This window comes from Arachis hypogaea, chromosome 9 (assembly GCF_003086295.3).
Source record: "Arachis hypogaea cultivar Tifrunner chromosome 9, arahy.Tifrunner.gnm2.J5K5, whole genome shotgun sequence".
In the NCBI taxonomy this organism is placed as follows: Eukaryota; Viridiplantae; Streptophyta; class Magnoliopsida; order Fabales; family Fabaceae; genus Arachis; species Arachis hypogaea.
Window position 1 is genome coordinate 69818072 of NC_092044.1, and position 8674 is coordinate 69826745.

The window sequence follows — 8674 nt, forward strand, 5'->3', positions numbered from 1 at the left end:
TCAGAAGATACCTCTTTAGTACTGTTGGATGCATTTTGCCATCCATTCAGACTTTGAGAAATCATGTTGACTTGCTGAGTCAACACTTTGTTCTAAGCCAATATGGCATTCAGAGCATCAATTTCAAGAACTCCCTTCCTCTGAGGCGTCCCATTATTCACGGAATTCCTCTCAGAAGTGTACATGAATTGGTTATTTGCAACCATGTCAATAAGTTCCTGAGCTTCTGCAGGCGTTTTCTTTAGGTGAATGGATCCACCTGCAGAGTGGTCCAATGACATCTTGGAAAACTCAGATAGACCATAATAGAATATATCTAATATGGTCCACTCTGAAAACATGTCAGAAGGACACTTTTTGGTCATCTGCTTGTATCTTTCCCAAGCTTCATAGAGGGATTCACCATCTTTTTGCTTGAAGGTCTGAACATCCACTCTAAGCTTGCTCAGCTTTTGAGGAGGAAAGAATTTATCCAAGAAGGCCATGACCAGCTTATCCCAGGAGTCCAGGCTATCTTTAGGTTGTGAGTCCAACCATGTTCTAGCTCTGTCTCTTACAGCAAAAGGGAAAAGCATGAGCCTGTAGACTTCAGGATCTACTCCATTCATCTTAACAGTCTCACAAATCTACAAGAACTCAGGTAAAAACTGGTAAGGATCTTCAGATGGAAGTCCATGAAACTTGCAGTTCTATTGCATTAGAGCAACTAATTGAGGTTTCAGCTCAAAATTGTTTGCTCCAATGGCAGGAATTGAGATGCTTCTTCCATCAAACTTGGACGTGGGTTTAGTAAAATCACCAAGCATCCTCCTTGCATTATTGTTGTTGGGTTCGGCTGCCATCTCCTTCTCTTGTTCAAAAATTTCAAAAAGGTTGCCTCTGGATTGTTGTAATTTAGCTTCTCTTAGTTTCCTCTTCAGAGTCCTTTCAGGTTCAGGATCAGCTTCAACAAGAGTGCTTTTTTTTCCTTGTTCCTACTCATATGAAAGAAAAGAGAAAAAGAAAAGGAAGAGGAATCCTCTATGTCATAGTAAAGAGAATCCTTATTATTAGTAAAAGAAGAAAGGGGATAAGGATTAAGAAGAAGGAATAATCCAAACACAAGGGTAAGGATGGAGGAAGTGATTGTAGATGAAGAGAGGTGAAGAGAAGTGTTAGTAAATAAATAAATAAATAGAAGAAGATGAGAGAGAGAATTCGAAAATTAAATTTGAAAAGGAGTTAGTGATTTTCGAAAATTAAAGATGAGATAGAATTAAAATTAAAATTTAAAACAATCAATTAATTTAAAAAGAATTTTGAAAAAGGGATGAGATATTTTCAAAAATTAGAAAGGGAGAAGTAGTTAGGTGGTTTTGAAAAAGATAAGAAACAAACAAAAAGTAAATTAGTTAATTGAAAAAGATTTGAAAATCAAATTTGAAAAGATAAAAAGATAAAAAGATAAGATAAGATATTTTGAAATCAAATTTTTGGATCAGATAAAATTTTTGAAAAAGATATAATATAAAAGATAGGATAAGATAGATTTAATTTTAAAATTAAAATTAATTACTTAACAAATAAGAAACTAAAAGATAAGATTATAGAATTTAAATATTGAACCTTTCTTAACAAGAAAGTAACAAACTTCAAATTTTGTAATCAATCACATTAATTGTTAGCATAATTTTCGAAAATAAAGATAAAATTAAGAAAAAGATTTTTTGAAAAATATTTTTAAATTTTAGAAAATCATAAGATAAAAATGAAAAAGATTTGATTTTTGAAAAAGTTTTGAAAAGATAGGATTTTTAAAATTGAAAATTTGACTTGACTTATGAGAAACAACTAATTTTGAAAATTTTTGACTAAGTCAACTCTAATTTTCGAAAATGAGGAGAGAAATAAGGAAAAGATATTTTTTTATTTTTGAATTTTTAATGATGAGAGAGAAAACAACAAAAATGGCTCACAACAAGAAAATTATGAATCAAAACTCATGATGCATGCAAGAACACTATGAATGATCAAGATGAACACTTTGATGATCATGATGAACATCAAGAACATATTTTGAAAAAATTTTTGATGCAAAGAAAACATGCAAGACACCAAACTTAGAATTCTTTAATGCATGGATACTATGAATGCCAAAATGCATATGAAAAATAATAAAAGACACAAAACAAGAAAACATCAAGATCAAACAAGAAGATTTACCAAGAACAACTTGAAGATCATGAAGAACATTATGAATGCATGAATTTTTCGAAAAATGCATAATAATTTTTAAAACATGCAATTGACACCAAACTTAAAAATTGACTCAAGACTTAAACAAGAAAAAAAAAATATTTTTGATTTTTATGATTTTATGATTTTTTTGTATTTTCTTAATAAATTTTTCGAAAATATTCTTTAGAAAAACGAAAATAAAGAAAACTTTTTTTTGAAAGATTTTTGAAACTTTTTTTTGAAAAGAAAACAAAAAGAAAATTACCTAATCTGAGCAACAAGATGAACCGTCAGTTGTCCATACTCGAACAATCCCCGGCAATGGCGCCAAAAACTTGGTGGACGAAATTGTGATCATCAACAATGGCTCCAAAGACTTGGTGCTCTCAAACATAAATCACACTTTGTCACAACTCCGCACAACTAACTAGCAAGTGTACTGGGTCGTCCAAGTAATACCTTACATGAGTAAGGGTCGATCCCACAGAGATTGTTGGTATGAAGCAAGCTATGGTCTTCTTGTAAATCCCAGTCAGGCGGATCCAACTATATTAAGAGATTATTGGGATTTCGAATAATAATAAATAATAAACAGAAAATAAAGATAGAGTTACTCATGTAATTCAATGGTGGGAATTTCAGATAAGTGTATGGAGGTGCTGTGTTCCTTCTGAATCTCTGCTTTCCTATTGCTTTCATCCAATCCTTCTTACTCCTTTCCATGGCAAGCTGTATGTAGGGCATCACCGTTGTCAATGGCTACATCCCATCTTCTCAGTGAAAATGGTCCAAATGCTCTGTCACAGCACGGCTAATCATCTATCGGTTCTCGATCATGTTGGAATAGAATCCCTTTATTCTTTTGCGTTTGTCATCACGCCCAGCAATCGCGAGTTTGAAGCTCATCACAGTCATTCAATCCCGGAATCCTACTCGGAATACCACAGACAAGGTTAGACTTTCCGGATTCCCATGAATGCCGCCATCAATTCTAGCTTATACCACGAAGATTCTGATTAAGGAATCCAAGAGATATGCGCCCGGTCTAAGGTAGAACGGAAGTGGTTGTCAGTCACGCATTCATAGGTGAGAATGATGATGAGTGTCACGGATCATCACATTCATCATGTTGAAGTGCAACGAATATCTTAGAATAAGAATAAGTCAAATTGAATAGAAAATAGTATTACTTGCATTAAAACTTGAGGTTAGAGCTCCACACGATTAATCTATGGTGTGCAGAAACTCCACCATTGAAAATACATAAGTGATAAAGGTCCAGGCATGGCCGAATGGCCAGCCCCCATGAAAGACCGAATGGTCAAATGAACTAGATAGTCCAAGAGCATTCTAATAAACTAGTAAAAAGTTCTATTTATACTAAACTAGCTACTAGGGTTTACAAAAGTAAGTAATTGATGCATAAATTCACTTCCGGGGCCTACTTGGTGTGTGCTTGGGCTGAGATTGATCTATCCACGAGCTGAGGCTTCTCTTGGAGTTGAGCGCCAAGTTGTAACGTGTTTTGGGCGTTCAACTCTGGTTCGTGACGTGTTTCTGGCGTTTGACTCCAGAATGCAGCATGGAACTGGCGTTGAGCGCCAGTTTACGTCATCTAATTATGAATAAAGTATGAACTATTATATATTGCTGAAAAGCTTTGGATGTCTACTTTCCAACGCCGTTAAGAGCGCGCCATTTGGAGTTCTGTAGCTCCAGAAAATCCATTTTGGGTGCAGGGAGGTTAGATTCCAACAGCATCAGCAGTCCTTTGTCAGCCTCCTATTAGAGTTTTGCTCAGGTCCCTCAATTTCAGCCAGAAAATACCGAAATTCACAGAAAAATACACAAACTCATATTAAAGTCCAGAAATGTGAATTTAGCATAAAAACTAATGAAAACATCCCTAAAAGTAACTAGATTATACTAAAAACTACCTAAAAACAATGCCAAAAAGCGTATAAATTATCCGCTCATCACTCCTATTACAAAAGTGAGTGCCTTGATCGCTCACGATTGCTCGTGGTGATCCAAAGTGACAAATAATATGGTTTCTAACAAAGGAAACAATGATGTTAGCATCATCAGTACGGGTAGGAATGGCTTCCACCCATTTAGAAACATAATCTACAGCTAACAGTATATAAAGGTGGCTATTAGAATTTGGAAATGGACCCATGAAGTCAATGCCCCAAACATAAAAAATTTCACAGAAAAGCTTAATTTGTTGAGGCATTTCATCCCTCTGGGATATATTACCAAACCTTTGGCATGGAGGACAAGATTTACAAAGATCAGCAGCATCTTTAAAAAGAGTAGGCCACCAGAATCCACAGTCTAAAACTTTTCTCGCAGTTTGTTGAAGGCCAAAATGTCCTCCACTCTCAGATGAATGGCAGGCCTCTAAAATGGACTGGAATTCTGATTGAGGTACACACTGTATAATTACCTGGTCAGCACCACACCTCTATAGATATGGGTCATCCCATACATAATATTTGGACTTGCTTTTCAGCTTGTCTCTCTGATAATTAGTAAAATTGGGAGGAAAAGCATGGCTAAATAGATAATTAGCTACAGGTGCATACCAAGGGGCTACATCAGATACTGCCTGTAAGCTATCAAATGGAAAATTATCATTGATAGGAATGGAGTCATCTTTAATGTGCTCAAGGCGACTCAAGTGGTCAGCCACTAAATTTTGGTTACCACTCCTGTCTTTAATTTCTAGATCAAATTCTTGCAGCAGTAGCATCCAACGTATTAGCCTTGGTTTAGACTCCTTCTTAGCTAATAAATACTTTAGAGCTGCATGATCTGAGTACACTACTACCTTAGTACGTAAATAGGCTCGGAATTTATCCAGAGCAAAAACAATAGCTAGAAGCTCTTTTTCAGTAGTAGTGTAATTAGATTGAGCAGCATCTAAAGTCTTAGATGCATAAGCAATTACAAAAGGGTCGTTACCTTCATGTTGAGCCAGTGCTGCTCCTACTGCATGATTGGAGGCGTCACACATGATTTCAAATGGTTGACTCTAGTCTGGTCCCCTCACAATCGGAGCTTGAGTCAAGGTGGTCTTTAGCTTATCAAACGCTTGTTTGCAATCATCACTGAACTCGAACTCAATGTCTTTCTGTAGTAGTCTGGATAAGGGTAATGCTACCTTACTAAAGTCCTTAATGAATCTCCTGTAAAAACCTGCATGGCCAAGGAATGAACGGACTTCCCTCACGGAGAATGGGTAAGGTAAACTAGAAATAACATCCACCTTTGTTGGGTCTACAGAGATACCAGTATCAGAAACAACATGTCCTAGAACAATACCTTGTTTTACCATAAAATGACACTTTTCAAAATTTAAAACAAGGTTTGAACTAACACACCTGTCCAATACTTTAGACAAACTATCCAAGCAAAGGTTAAATGAATCACCATAAACGCTAAAGTCATCCATAAAAACTTCCATACAAGTCTCAATGAGATCAGAGAAAAGACTCATCATACACCTCTGAAAAGTAGCTGGTGCATTGCACAAGCCAAAAGGCATTCTTTTATAAGCATAAGTCCCAAAAGGACATGTAAAGGTAGTCTTTTCCTGATCCTCAAGAGCTATATGGATTTGAAACTAACCTGTATAACCATCTAAAAAGCAGTAGTGAGATTTACCTGACAGACGATCAAGCATCTGATCAATGAATGGCAATGGATAATGATCCTTGCGAGTGGCTTGGTTGAGACGCTTGAAGTCAATGCAAACTCTCCATGCGTTTTGCACTCTGGTTGTTAGAAGTTCTCCTTGCTCATTTCTTATTGTTGTGACTCTAGACTTCTTGGGCACCACTTGTACTGGGCTGACCCATTCGCTATCTGAAATGGGGTAAATGATATCTGCTTCAAGTAGTTTGGTTACTTCCTTCTTGACAACATCCAAGATGGTGGGATTCAATCTTCTCTGAGGTTGACAGACAGGCTTTGCTCCTTCTTCTAAGAATATTCTATGTTCACAAACTTGAGGGTTGATGCCTACTATATCTGCCAAGCTCCATCCAATTGCTTTCTTATGCGTCCTCAACACACTAAGCAGTTGATCTTCTTGTTGGGAAGTGAGCTCCCTTGCAATGATAACTGGAAACTTCTGCTTGTCCTCAAGGTACACATACTTGAGGTGTGGAGGAATGGGCTTTAATTCCATTTTCCACTCATGGTTTAGTTCTGGATTCTCTGGGGCTGGTGAAAATGGTAATGAATCTTCAGTATGTTCAGAGGGTGTCCCCACACTTGGATCTTGCTCTAGGTGACTCTCTTCCATTTCTTCCTGGTGGGTTGCAGCTATAATCTCATCAATGATGTCACATTGGAATATGGAGTGATCTTCTGGGGGATGCTTCATAGCTTCATCTAGATTGAAGCTCACTGTTCTGCCATCTACCTCAAAGGAATAGGTACCCGTAAAGGCATCCAGCTTGAATTTTGAAGTCTTCAAAAATGGTCTACCAAGAAGGATTGACGAAGGTCTCCCTGAGTCATTTTGGGACATTTCCAGGATATAAAAGTCAATAGGAAACGTGAGCCCCTTAATGCTCACTAATACATCTTCAGCAATTCCAACCACTGTGATAATGCTTTAATCTGCTAACACAAAACGAGCTGCCGACCTTTTTAAGGGAGGGAGCCTTAAAGCATTATATATAGACAAGGGCATAATACTCACGCATGCTCCTAAATCACACATACAGTCAGAAAATATCACACCTCCAATCGTACAGTTAACCATGCATGGGCCTGGGTCACTATATTTTTCAGGTATATTTCCCATTAAATCAGATATAGAACTACCTAAAGGAATAGTTTCTAATTCATTAATTTTATCTTTATGTATGCACAACTCTTTTAGAAACTTTGCATATTTAGGCACTTGCTGAATAACATCAAAAAGGGGAACAGTTACCTCAACCTTTTTGAACATCTCTACCATTTTGGGATCAAGTTCCATCTGCTTTCTGGGCTTCTTAGCAAGGTGTGGAAATGGAATAGGAGTGGCGTCTTTTATAGCTTCAGCTTGCTGGGGTTCCGCACTCCTTGATTGGGCTGCTTCTGCTTCAGCCACGCCTTATGCTTCATCTTCTTCTTCAACATCCTCTACCTCAACAGTGTCCGCAGTTGGGGCTTGTTCTGATGGGCTTGATTCCTCTGGTTTCTTCTCTTGCAGTGCGGTTCTAGATCTCAGGGTAATGGCATTAATGCCACCCTTGGGGTTGGGTAATGGTTGAGAGGGGAGTCCACCAGAGCTTGAGGTCTGGTTGTTAGAGTTATTCAGTGATCCAATCTGTGAGACAAGCGCTTGCAAGGTAAAGTTCAGACCATTTAGAGTAGAAGTAAGGTTGTTTTCCATGGCCTGCTGTCTCCGATCAATAGATTGTAGTAACTCATCGTTAGGAGATGAAGAGGGGTAAGTGATCTGAAGGGTCTGCTGAGATGCTTGAGGCTGCCTTAGATGAGGTGCTCTGTAGGCCTGATTCTGATTCTACTGCCTGAAGTTGTTATTGTTATTCCACCTCTAGTTTCCATTGTTATCTCTGCCTCCTCTGTTATGATTGTCCCTCCAACCTTGGTTGGGGTTATCCTGCCATCCATGGTTGTAGCTGTCACCTTGATTATACCCTTGATTGGGGCGGTCATAGAAGTTATGAGTGGCTACCACAGTGTGGTCGTCCTGTTTGAGTTGCGGACACTCATCAGTATAATGACTGTAATTTGCACAGATCCCGCATACTTTTTGTGGAACCAACTGTTGGCTGTGCTGTGGTGGAGAAGGCTGAACTTGCTAAACTTGTTGTTGACTTAGTTGTATCTGCTTCAGTAAGTTGGTCATTTCATATAAGCTTTGAGTTATAGCAGCAGTCTTTTTGCTAGAGGATACCTCTGCAACAGCTCTAGACCGACTTTGTTTCTGCCTGTGATTCCTAGTAGATTCAGCTAAGTCGCTAATCAATTGCCATGCCTCTTCCGTAGTCTTGTATTTTTTCATAGATCCATTGCTAGCACCTTCCAATGTTGTCTTATCTTGAGATTTTATGCCATATGTAAAGTAGCCGAGCAACACCATCTTGTCAATCATATGGTGGGGACATGCTTCCAGAAGATTATTGAAGCATTCCAAATATTCATAGAGAGTCTCAGATTCATCCAAAATTATCATGGACATGTCTTTCCTCAGTTTATCAGTAACCTCAATGGGAAAGCTTTTAACAGAATAGAAGTTTCGTCAGTACCATCATGCTTAACAGTAGAGCAAGCAGTCTGAAAATCCCTAAGGTGCTTGATAGGCTCTTGAGCAGGTAAGCCATGAAACTTGGGCATCAAGTTGAGTAGTGCAGTCTTTATTTCAAAGTCCACAGCCACTGCTGGGCGGTGTGCCCAGAATGGCTGTAGTGTAAAATCAGGGGCTCCAGCC

General features: G+C 38.1%; 1 non-coding gene across 1 annotated transcript; it reads left to right on the forward strand.

Annotated features, from left to right (window-relative positions):
* The first annotated feature begins 339 nt into the window (after window positions 1-339).
* LOC112713587 (small nucleolar RNA R71) lies at window positions 340-443 on the forward strand. The gene has a single exon (XR_003158558.1). It is a non-coding gene; the product is annotated as a small nucleolar RNA R71 (small nucleolar RNA).
* The last annotated feature ends 8231 nt before the right edge of the window (window positions 444-8674 follow it).